General features: G+C 34.9%; 1 protein-coding gene across 1 annotated transcript in view; it reads left to right on the top strand.

The window, feature by feature from the left end:
• Nucleotides 1–280: 280 nt before the first annotated feature.
• card11 (caspase recruitment domain family, member 11) overlaps nt 281–13,561 on the top strand; it is a 39,271-nt gene continuing 25,990 nt past the window's right edge. The window contains exon 1 of the mRNA XM_051103038.1: nt 281–425. The gene's annotated coding sequence lies outside the window, so the exon portion shown is untranslated. The remainder of the gene's footprint in view (nt 426–13,561) is intronic.

Here is a 13,561-nt window from a genome sequence, read left to right as displayed (position 1 = left end):
TTCATTGCTATGCTCAATAGAAACAAATACGTGAAAATGAACAATAAAAACATTATTTTAACAAGTAGGCTTGTTAAAAAAAAGCTCCACTTCATTTTTATCAAACCTTTTGAAAATAAATGCGAGCTGCTTATATTTTATAGTCAGAAAGTACTGTTATTCGCTTTGTTGTTGCACTTCAAACAAAAAAAAAAAAAAAAAAAAAAAAAAAAAAAAAAACTGCTGTAAGTTTATACAGTGATGATCTCCATTAGCTCCGCCCACTCGCCCAGCGCTTTGAGTGACATTTACTATGAGGCTGCAGGTGAAATTCTCCAGCTCGTCTTGTGAGTTCTTGCGACGGAGTTCAGTTGTTTGAAACGCTGTCGTCTTCAAGTAACTATAATGGAACGCTCAAATTAGACCCGGGAAGTTATCTTCAACAGGTAAACCACTTTACTGACTATTTAAAGAAGACGACTATGTATGTAACTTAGTGTTTAGCATGTAAACACTTCAGAGACGAACTTCTTGACGAAATTTGGCGTCCGGTGAACCGTCATACGTAGGAAACTAAGCCGTATCAGGGTTGTTGATATGCATAATACGTTCAAAACAAGTTAAAGTTGTTTCGTTTTTCGACTTGGAGAACAGTATGTACACTACTTGACTTTTAATCAGTGTAGAAGTAGGTTAGTACGTTTCCAATGCGCGCATAAATGAAGTATGTTAAACTGATGCAAGCAACCGATGAATTAGTGTGATTAGATTATCTTCTTGGCAGAAAGACAAAAACGATATTTTGACTGTCATCTTACTCATAAAATCCATCGTCCTCTCCATTTATTAGTCACCCATCCTCGCTTACAGTTCTAATAACCAACTAATAGGATGTAATGAGTTTAATCTTGCATTCAACATGGGCTATAAACTGAATGTCTGATGCTATAGCAAAATGACTGATGGAAACTAACAAGTGTGCATGCTGTGCGCACTCAGTGAAAAGTCTGGCAGTGCAAAGATCTTGTGCTGTCACATTAATCTGACACCATTAATCCAGTTGTGGAGGTATTTATTTAGTGCACATAAATCTGATTGTTCTGCATGGTCCAAATATCAATAGTGTTGCATTTGAACTCTTCATGGGATTTGGTGCATTGTTGTTCTCTGCCATCAGATTTTTTTTTGTGTTGTTTAACACTGTTATTTGCAATCACTAATGCAATTAATGTAAATGTAGTTTTAGCAATTGCGGTTATCCTAATGAGGCACACCCTGTCTGTCCCCTTCCGTCCTTCTTGTGAGATGTGTGTAGATGTCATGTGACCGTTAAATGGGATAGACAAGGTATGTTCAACAGCTATTCTGACCTAATATTTGCCTAACAAATTGAACCACATGTCATGGCATGCTTACTCTTATAATGACTAGAACCTTAGGAGAGTCCTCCTAAAAGTTGGAAAGCTTCTCTTTTGAAGACAGCTTGCTTTACAGGAATAGTAGCCGTTGTGGGTTGCCCCACTAGTCTTGGTGTGTTTGCCCTGCCTTGGGCCTTGCAAGTTTCATGATGGTCTGGAAAACGGCTATGACAAACTTCCGATCCACTACCAGTTGATTAAGCAGTGACTAAAGAATTCGGATTGTTGCAGATCAGCAAACATAACGCCTTATTGATTTGACATATTTATGAGTGAATGCATTTGTAAATCAGATTTGAATGCAGAAATTATGTGAGAGTGATAAATAATTCAGTGATTTATAATTCAATTTATTTCATAACATGTTTTAATTATAGACATGAGGTCGACCGATACTGGATTTTACCGATACCGATAACTAGGTTGGACCACATTACGATTAATCGACCGATAGTTTTTCAAATAGATACTGAACGGAAAATAAATAGTGCCCTACTATTATTATTATTATTATTTTTAAAGTTGTCTACTGAACCATACTTTGTAAATGAATAAAAATATTAATCTTAATTATATATTGATCATTACAGTTAGTTCATTATTCATGAATGTTAACAAAAGCAAATTTTAAATATATCAGTAAATGCTGAAATGAACACACTCTAACAAGGAACAATACTTAAATTCTACAGCTTTTATCAATCTTAATGTTACAAATGGACTCATATTGTAAAGTGTTACTATTACATCAACAATCAAGCTGAAGATGGCCATCTTTAAATATCTATACAAAGGCCACGGTATTGAAATGACATACATATGGATATTGTGTACTTTCACAATTTAACTGCTTCTAGAGCATTTGTGGTTATCTAATCAAAATATAAAAATATGTTAGTCACACAACGGACAGAAGTGCAGCGCCGTGTCTAGAAGAACTCGCAGCTATCCGGTATCACACACACTGGGCGCGTCGCGTTCAATTCAAGCGGCGGTCTACAAGACTTTATTTGATCACCAAATGGGCAAAAGTGTACTGCTGTCCTTTCTCCACTAATGCAGCATCTAGTCAACAAATTTATCGCTTAGTAATGACATGAAAACATGCACTGCAGTATACTGTGCACACTGTTTCATTGTCGATGTTTTTAATCCGCCTTAGAAGTGTCCTGCTCTGTGCAGCGCCAAGTGTCACATGTCTAAACAAACGGCACAGCTGTCGGTGATTTCCACCACTAGAGGCCGCACTTGTGCTGTATAACAAAGACTGTAGGAACTTTGCTGTATAATGGACCCAACCCGGAAAAAATTATCGGCATGGATTTTTGCCGATAACCGATAGTTCCGCCAATCGGTTCCGATTAATCGGCAAAACCAATACATCCATCAACCTCTAGTCATTAGCATGATATAATATATTTGGGTTGATTATTCACACAATTGAAAGTGTGATAATTGGTTTGGGACAATGGAAATCTTAAAGAAAAAGATTGCATGGATCATTACTAAGTATTTTAATTAATAGAAAATAGTTGGAAACACATCTGCATTATATTCCGTAACAGTTACGGTTATTTTTATTTTTATGAATAAAATGCATTTGTCTGAACTTCATAACAAATCACAGATTGTCAAGTTTGAAAAAAAGAGTTTATTATAAAAATCATATATAACATGGTCAGAATGTATAGGGCTCAGAAAAAAAATATCACTTAAAGTGATAATATTCAAAATATGGATGTAAAAAAATGCCATATCTCAAGTATCTGTTGTTGAATGTATCACTGAAAAATTACTTGATAAAATCTAAGTAACAATTTGCACTATCACATTTTAAGTAAATTTACTGCTACTTATCTCAACAATTTATCTGTTTTTGCTGAGTCAAGTCTGCAAGTAAATGTAACAAAGAAAATAAGTACCTTTATCTTGGCCATAAAAGTTTGAGTAACTTTTACTTAGTCAAAGCTTATTTGGCAAAACTTTGATTCTACTCAGTATAGCAGAGAATTAAACCATGCTTTTAAAGTGTATGTGTTACTCATGTGTTACTCAGAAACATCTAAGTGAAAAATACAATAGATATCATGAAGAGACACTACATCTACGTAATGAGTAATGCGGTACTCACCTGAACACAGGGATTTTAATACTTGGTGACAGTAACATTCTGTGGATCATTTCTGAGTATGAATGTGTCATAGAAGTAGAAAAGTAAAAAATGAACTCCAGATGTGTAGATTTGCTGTAAACGTACAGATTTGCTGTAAACATACAGCAAATTCACAGGTATTGTAGCTGAATGAAACTCATACGAAGCTCTTTCCGTCAAAGCAAAGCTTATTGTGATGGCTGAAGTCATTATATCATGTATTCAAATATGAGCTAACAAACATGAAACATGATTATATCTGATGATGCCTTTGAAGGGTAATATAAACATGCAGTTATTGTCTGTGCTCTACGTAATGTGAACCAGCTGAAGTGACCCTGTCGTGACCGTTTCAGTCTGTGGTTTTATAGTGTGAGAGGTGCGTGGGTTCCTTCATGGATGTATTTCTGCCCAGTAGCAAAATTTACGAGAGGACATACCCTCTGTTTTGTTGATTAATAAAAAAAATAAAAAAATTAAAAAATAATAATAATAATAAAAAACTCCATGTAGTCAAGTGAACTTGACAATTCAGTTAACTTACAATTTAATTTACTTAATAATTTTAAGGAAACAGTTTTCCTCAGTTTTTTTTTAAGTTAAGTCAACTTATCACTTTTTACAGTGTAGCAATGATAAAACTGTGCAAATACAGCTGGAAAACAGCAAAAAAAACCCACCTTATTAATTATTCATGTCCCAATGCATCATGGGAAACACCAGTTTCAGAAAAGTTGAGTAGGTTTTACTAATTTTATAATATTGATATTTACGCTTTAATTCTTGCAGTTGAGTACTACTATGGAATTTACCTTTTTTTTTTGGAGTATTGCCTGATCTAACTTTTTCATGTAGAAATTACATTTGCTTTTCTGTAGTATTAACTTCACCAAAGAATCATTGTTATCATATAGCCAAGCCAACATTGACAAACACTCCAAAATTTGAAGCAACAAATATTAAATGTGTTCTATCAGTGTGTTTAAAGTATATTTTGCATTTTTGCATGCATTGTTTATAGCAACATTTATATATGTTGTTATTCATATTTAGGTTATAGCCATAATTGTTCATATTGACAATTTCAAATACTTTGATTGAATTATTTGATCCACATTATGTACTTAATATTGTCCTAAAGTAATTTCCCTCCATTCATACATTCTAGGGGCAAATATTGCCCAGTAGTTAAAGAGTTAATTTCTGATACGGCAATATCTCACTGTAAAAATAAAAAAATCCTGGCCTCAAACAGCCATGCTGGAGAAGTGCTGTAAAGTTATGCTAGAGCAAGTTCAACATGCATGGAGAAAAAAAAATACTTATTGAACACACACACACACACATTTAATTTATTTATTGTTTCTTTGTTTGTTTTATTTATTTATTCCACTTCTGTTTATTAATTTCAAGTGTTTGTGGTTTTGTGATGTGGGAACCTTCAGATTTTTTTGATGAATGGTAGTTCTTTGAAGAACTTACAAAATGGCAACTTTTACATTTTTTTTTTCAACTGCTTGCACACAAAATCTTTACTTGTCACACAATTTCTGAAACCTGACACTCAAATACCAGAAACACACACCAAATTTGCAAAACCATACACTAATTCTCAGCCTTTGACTCAGTTTTCAATTTCAACACTTTTTGCAAAACACAACACACAATTCTCTATGTACCACACAAAAAACCTAACAGGAAGTATCTTTATTTCCTTTTTCAAACACAACCATTTAAAATGCCACACTAATTCACCAGTACCTAAAATTAACTCCTCACATGTGCAAACACTCATTGCTTTACCTAACACCAACCAATCATTGCTTTAGAATAGGTCAAGTTATACAGTTTATCTCAGTCGCTTTGGTGCATTTCTCAGATCAGAAAAGAAATTCGCAAAACTACTGTACTTGTTTAACCTCCACATCGTCACTTGTGCACTTCTGCACTCATTCTTTTGAACAAGTTCATTTCTACACATTTTTATTAGTAAATAAAAGAATGTAGATCAACCATTTCTATGAAATTCCTCATACAGTGCTGCATGCAAAAGCAAAAGTTCTGCAAAAGGGGTGTTTCCTCTGTTTGCCTTTCTAATTTTGTATTTTTACTTTTGTGTTCATATTTCTTATATATATATATATATCACAATGATGTTGTAATGTGTCATTGTAACTATGTAACTGTGAATCCTATCAAGTCTCTTTCAATCAATATTCCAGTAATGTGTAAATTTGTACTTTTGAAATGGATATATGGCATACATAAGAAGTGCCATATATCCTGTCTGTCATAAAACTGTCATAAAAAAAAAGTTTTTCAGTCTCGCTTATGTGTTTAAAGTAAATTTTCCAACATCTCTCAGCCAATTACTTTCAGTCTTGTACAGAAATGTACATAGAAGCTCATGAAACAAGAGCTTTAGGTTTTGAATAACTGTGTGTATATGATATATGCAAAAATATAATATTATGGCAAAGGTGTTTGCAACATAAGACTAATGTTTGCTTTTGAGATGTGCGTGTGTGATATTTTGAATGCAGTGCTTCATTTTGCAAGAGATGTGAGGCATTTTGCATTTTGTGTGTGCAGTCCTTGGATTTGTGTGTAAAGTTTTGAAACTGAGAGGCAAATATTTGAAAATGTGTGTAAGCAGTTGAAAAAAACTGTAATTCATCACAAGTACACCACAGTCTGTCTAACTATAACCCTAATCCTTATCATAAAAGACAGGTTTCAAATATATTTTAAAGTAATATTTAAGGGACCTTCAATGTGTCTAAGTACTGTCTATAATAAGGTACGTACATAATACTACACAGAAATAAAGCATAGTTTTACTATATAAAGTCTAATGTGACCCCAAGACCAATCTGTGGCATAATAATAACAATGCTTTTAATGTACCACTGACAAATTCTATTTTATGAAGAACTGACAAGGTAAAACTTTCAGACAATCTTCTGTTGTATTTAGGACATTTGTTTTTCCTGGTTGAACAAGGAGTGTCACTAGGTGTTCAAACTATTTATAAATCTTAAAATGTAGTGTCATGTGTCTTAACGTCTTTAACCTTTAACACAAATATGCCCTGTATAAACTTGGCAAACAGAGATAAACGTCCTGAACAATATGAGGATCTCAGCTCAGAAACCCAAATACTATAGAAATGTGTGAGCACACATTTTTATAGTCCACAGATACACATGAAAAGCATGCCATGTCAACCACACGCTCCACCTGACTGAGAGAGAGAGTAGAAAGCTCCTGTGTCTGCATTGTGAATGTCATCAGATTGGTTCTTAGGATCATGTGCAGGGCATCGCCCCTCACAAAGGTTCAATTGTTAGTGTTTGCTGGGTTTTATGTCCGATTCTGCATGTATCACATTACAGCTGGAATGTGCAGACTCACACTTAAGCCCAAAACAATGGATTTCTTATGGTTCACTTGAAACAAATGCATATTTCTGTCATTGATCTGTCATCGTGTTTTTTATAAATCTGTCGCATCTGTACAGTCTGTCATCAAGTTTAATTTGAAATGTGGTTTGTGATCTAAGGCTCGTGTCAATGGCACACCGTCAGCAAGAATTCAGGAAGCGTGCTTTGATGACTCTTGATGTCTTATTTATTCCTTAGTTTATTTATTTGCTTATGTTTTTATTAATTAAACCAAGTCAGGTTTTGACAATGAAAGGAGTTGGAATGGCACCTTCAGCATTTCTCACATTATCACAGTTTATTTGCTAAAGTTTAAAAAATGGTAATAAGATATGACAAGAACTCAAGAGTTAAATTGTGTCAGAACAAATAAATCTCAGATAACTTTGATAGAAAGGTGTGTAACAAAACATGGTCAGGTCAAAGTGTCAAATCTAATTTTTGGTCCCAAATTTTTATCAGTTTTACTTGTAGTCCACTGTATGAAGAATTGTTGGGTATAATAAGTCACGATTTTACTATAGTGTCCTGCACCCACTAAAAAAATAAAAAAATCTGGTGTCTGAATAGTTTTTATAGTTACATATAACAGTCAGTTTTGTTTGACGCCAGTTGTGCAGAAATGGCGCATTTCACAGAAGTGCTTTAAACCACATTTTAGAATAATAGTATGGAAATTTTCTTTGTATGGTAATTAAAAGTGAAAAAAATAAAATATTTAACTTGTGTGTAGATATACACTACTGTTCAAAAGTTTGGAGTTGGTCAAATTTTGAAGTGTTTTTAAAAGAACTCTTCTATCTGCTCAAAGGCTGCATTTATTTAATGAAAAAACTTTCATTTGCCCTTCAGTTGTGTTGCTAAATATTTTTTATGGAAACTGTAATACATTTCTTTTTTAGGATTCTTTGAATGAATACACTCAAAAAAAAAAAGCTTGGTAAAAAACAACCCACCACTGGGTAAAAATGGACAAACCCTCCCTGTATAGACCCAGCCTTCTGGGTAGATTTATTTCACTCAAGTGTTGCTTAGAAATCACTATATTCCTTGCTTAAAATAAACCCAAAATAGGTTGGAAATTAACGTTTATTAATATGTTCAATAAATGAACATTTATTAATAAGTTGAATAAATAATAATTGAACATTTTGGTCACCTTTTATTTTAATTCTCGCTATTAACAAACCATTAACTATGACTTTTACCTCAATAAGCTACTAATTTGCTGCTTATTAGTAGTTAGTAAGGTAGTTGTTAAGTTTAGGTTTTGGGTAGGATTAGGGATGTAGAATATGGTCATGCAGAATAGGTGCTTTATAAGTACTAATAAATAGCCAATATGTTATAAATAGGCATGCTAATAAGCAACTAGTTAATTGTGAAAATGGTTCCCTATACTAAAGTGTTACCAACATTTTTTTAAATTGCTTATTCAGCTTTTGATTATTGCTGATGCCACTAGTAATTATGTGTCTGATTTTTAATTTACAACATACTTTGGGTTTCATTTTAAGCCAGCCATATAGTCATTTTGAAACAATAGTTGAGTAATAATGAAACCCAACCGATGGGTCAAACAACGCAGCTCAGGTTGAGAGTGTTTTAAATTATTTTCATCTTTACGTAAACTGTTTCTTAAAGGAAGTTAGCTCTATTATGTTTAAGCAATAAGACGTGACGTATCGGTTTTCGTCGTACTAAACTGCTATATTTAGTTTTTTCATCAGCGCAGTGCTAGTTAGGTCAGAATACCCTTGACCCTAATGTTTAGATTAGAATTTCAGTCATTGTAAGTGAGGCCACACATCAGAACTGCTGGTAGCATGTTTCACTTTCACACGAAACATTTGGTGCAGTTCCCCTGAACTGGTAGCTTGGAGGAGCAGGGTTGCAGCCCATTGGCTGATGAGGCTCTTTGGTTTGTGGTTTTTTTCTAAAATCGGATGGAGCCACAGGAGCACGTGGTAAGGGCTTCCGCTAGCTCGGTTTTTGCGCAGCTCTTCAACACTGAAAATCAATCAAGCAGGGTCCCACAGGGATAGTCAGCGTGTGGTGCAGAGCTAAACAACCTGTAGATGTAACATACAATTTCACTGTTCTTGGATGCTCAGTGAACTTGAAAAAATGTAAATATTAAGCACAAAATTGTAGATCCTTGACTTGACTGCAACCAGCAGCAAAAAGACGACTTATTTGGACTCGATCTTATTTAGTTTTTTTTTTTTGTTTTGTTTTTTTCAGCAAGGATGCATTAAATTAATCAAAGGATTTCTAACAAAATGTATATTTTTAAATTTGTTTTTAACTTCTATCTATTGTTTAAAGATCTTGAACAAATTTATTACAGCTTCCACAAACATAAGCAGCGAAGCTGTAATACAAATGTTTTTTGAGTAGCAACGGAACACGAAACCAGTCATAAGGGTCCATTTTTTAAAAAATTGAGATTTATACATTATCTGAATAAATAAGCTTTCCATTTATTTATGGTTTGTTAGGATAGGACAGTATTTGATCGAGATACAACTATTTGAAAATCTGGAATCTGAGGGTGCAAAAAAATCTAAATATTGAGGAAATCACTTTTAAAATTGCCCAAATAAAGTTCTTATCAATGCATATTACTAATCAAAAATTCTAGAAAAGTCTAGATATATTCACAGTAGGAAATTTACAAAATATCTTCATGGAACATGATCTTTACTTAATATTCTAAAGATTTTTGGCATAAAAGAAAGATCAATAATTTTGACCCATGTAATGTATTGTTGGCTATTGCTACAAATATACCCGTGCCACTTATGACTGGTCTTGTGGTCCAGTGTCAAATATGTGGTTTGAAATCCACTTCAAAGCAGAAATGTATTCAATGTGCCTCAGTCTCAGCGGTCATATCAGATTCCAGGTATTTTTTTATTGTTCAGAATATGACGCAAATGTAACATAATGCAAAGTGCATTGTATATTTACAAACCATACAAATTCATGCAATTTCACTCAGTTCTCCCGTAGTGGAAAATTCATAGTGAATAAGTTGATTTCAGCCCAAAAAAACTACATTCAATTAAATTCAATAATTATTATCATCATCATCATTATTATTATTATTATTTCCAGTTATACATCTCTTTTTCCACACTAACAGCGACTTTGATGTTGAGGAAGTCTATTGGTACGTCGACATCAGTGTAAATACATTATATGTACTGTATATTGACTTACTCTGGTAAGTGGAAGTTGATCTTCTGATAATTAGAATTTAAATATACTTCAAAAATGAGTATCACTTCTGCTGTGCAACATTAAACTTGTTCCCAACATTTCTCCTTTTATGAGGCCGAGTTAAACACCTGCTAATGAAATGAGGAAGTGAAGAGCGCTCTCTTACTCACTAACTCCAAAATAAGTCAAGAGGAAATCTGGTCAAGGTATAAGACAGGGGTGGGGGTGGACTGCGTGTTTGTGTGTCTGTCAGGGAGAACCGCTCTACGTAAATTTTCGTCTCGGCTGAGTCACGTCCTGACCTGAATGTAAAGACATTATATCGCTGTTGATCATTGTGCCAAAATGTAAGGGGAGAAACCCGTAGTTTCCCAAACAAGAGTGATGTTGATCTCGTAAAGCGGGAGGGATGGGGGGCGTTTTCGTTGTGGGCGAATGCACTCCCCCTCATCCTCATTTGGTTTCAAAACTTTATTCTCACAGTAGCTCCTACGCATTTCTCTGATTTCCAAAAATGAAAAGCTGTTTTTGCTTTTTTTAAACAACAATGGATGCTAATATTAGATGCATTACAACATGACATGTCTTCATCCCTCCCACATCAGATTGACTGCATACTGTACTTAAAAATGGCAAACGCTGGCTAAAATCTGCAGTTCCTCCTTCCCTTTAACCAGAAACCCACTGATGTCTGATCAAATATCTCCTGTCTGGTAAGGATGGGGAAGTGAGGCCGTTGCGATGGGTTTTGCACTCACGTACGCAGCTGTTCCAAGGCCTGGGGGGAAGAAGCAAAGGGCAGATATAGGAATGGAGTTTGGGATGATAGAGGCACAGGGATATGCAAAAGCGTGTGTGGGCATATCAGTAGTAATGGTTTGATTTCGTTTGCAAAGGCCATGAAGCGTTAGAGAACAATGCTGGTATTATACAGCCGAAGGGGGCCGATTGCACCTTCAACGCGTCCGTTGGCCGCAGAATGTATGCAAAGAAATTTGTCATGCAGTGCCTTGTGTTAATACATTGCTGCACATTAATTTACATTTATGTCTCACAGAAAATCAGGGGAAAAAAAGAGGTTATGAGCATGCTGGAACTTTTCTCTCTCTCTCTCTCTCTCTCTCTCTCTCTCTCTCTCTTTTTTTTTTTTTTTCTAGTCAAAAGCCAGTTTAAAAAGACACACTGTATTGTCTCTTCAAAGTAGGTGAGACATCAAAGTGTTCTCCTCAAAAAAAGTCTCATCATTTATCAGTTTCATTGTGATTTGGCTTCTTCCAAAGAAAGGAACTGTAGTGACTGTGTCAGGATTTTTTAAGAATTTATTGCATTTTCGCGATCAGATAATGACATGACGAGTGTTGACTTGTAAAAATCATAAAAGGTTTACTTTACATCCAAAGGAGCATTTCTGAAGCATCGTTGGACACTGAATATGTTACATTTAAAATATATTTTAAAAAAGAAAGTGTAAAGCACAACCTGGTCTCATGACAAAAACGTACCTGTGGGAACTTTTTCGTGAGATGCGAAATACGTACCAATAAGTACGTATCACTGCAGTTTCCAACAGAAATGAACACTAGAGGCGGTAAAACAGCAAGCGCTTGTAGCGTTTTCGTACACAGTTATGATTACAGCTCCACATGTTTCGTTTTCTGGTGTTCTGACAGAAAATGCTATCTATCAGATTATGCCACCAACACTGTATTTTTAATACTGTAAGGGTAGATTTAGGGTTGGGGAAGGTGTGGACACAAATGGACACAACACAACACAGAATAGACACAACACAGGACGTAACAAGCTTGCTCGGTAGCTCAGGCAGCGTGGAATTAGACTTAGGATGTGGAAACCTTGGGTACGAATCCTGTGAAAAACATGACTCACGAAAGAGCTGAAAGATGAGAGATTGGAAAACAAGCTAAATCATCATCATTGCTCACACTTTTGTTCATATTCGGGTAGATTTAGGTGTAGTGCAGATGGTACGTTATTCTTAAAATGTCAAATAAATTAAAGTTTCTACCTATTAAATTGTATTTTATTAATGTCTGCACCTACCCTAACCGTAAACCTGCCTCTTACAGTAATGCAAAAACTGTAATAATTGTACAGTACATCTGTACACCACCAAGCCTTTACCATAAAACGTACCATATGTGCGTTCATCTGTTCTGGGGGAAAAAATCGCTACCCGGTGGACATTTCTGTTGGAAACTGCAGTAGTATGTACTGTACTTATTGGTATGTATTTCGAGTCTCGCGAAAAAGTTCCTCAGGTGCGTTTTCACCATGAGACCGGGGTGTGTTTCCCAAAAGCATCGTTCGCCAACCATGGCCATTCACATCATTAAAGAAGCACTCAAGTTTTTTTGAAAATAGGCTCATTGTCCAACTCCCTTAGAGCTAAACAGTTGAGTTTTACCATTTTCGAATTCATTCAGCCGATCTCCGGGTCTGGCGGTAGCACTTTTAGCATCGCTTAGCATAGATCATTGAATCCGATCAGACCGTTAGCATCTCACTCAAAAATGACTGTATATAATATTGATATTTTTCCTATTTAAAACTTGACTCTTCTGTAGTTACACTGTAGTTACTAACTGTGTAACTTTTCATTTTTCGTCCGTCTTTGTACACGATGTAACTACAGAAGAGTGAAGTTTTAAATAGGAAAAATATCAAAACTCTTTGGTTATTTTTGAGCGAGATGCTAATGGTCTAATCGGATTCAATGATTGCAGTCTTACTGACCCAAAATAACAGTAATGTACAGTATGTGAAGCATTAACTGGTGAATATTTACTAACAACGTGTCAGTTAGCTTTGAGCTTCAGACTAGATTTAGCAGCATTAAAGTAGGTGAATTTTTTATTTGCCACTGTATTTTGGTGGATGCTAGGCAGTTGCTATGTTGCTCTTCATGTTGTAATCGAGTGTCAATCTGTCCAAGAGCTGTTAATACAGGTTACGTTCCTCTGTTGTTTCCTCTGGCTTTTTTTTTTTTTGCAATGTTCCGTGCAGTTCACACGGAAATGAAAATTCAGTAAAAAAATTTACACACCCTCATGCCATTCCAAACCTTACTTACCTCTGTGAAACAAGAAAAAAAATATTATGAAGAAATATCACCAAGCAGTTTTGGTTACCATTGACCTCCATTGTATGAACTCTGAATGAATTATCCCTTTAAGATACACACAGATTAATGTTCTCTAAGCTGTTAATTACATGAATAAACCCATGAATAAATAAATCTAGTATGAAATTAGCAGCACACAGGTTCATGCATGCACGTATTCATTTGATTTCAGGATTTTTGTGCCAAACTGACTTATATATAG

The sequence above is a fragment of the Labeo rohita genome, chromosome 3 (genome assembly GCF_022985175.1).
Source record: "Labeo rohita strain BAU-BD-2019 chromosome 3, IGBB_LRoh.1.0, whole genome shotgun sequence".
In the NCBI taxonomy this organism is placed as follows: domain Eukaryota; kingdom Metazoa; phylum Chordata; class Actinopteri; order Cypriniformes; family Cyprinidae; genus Labeo; species Labeo rohita.
The sequence above is the reverse complement of the archived record's forward strand: the minus strand, read 5'-3'. Positions and strand labels throughout refer to the sequence as shown.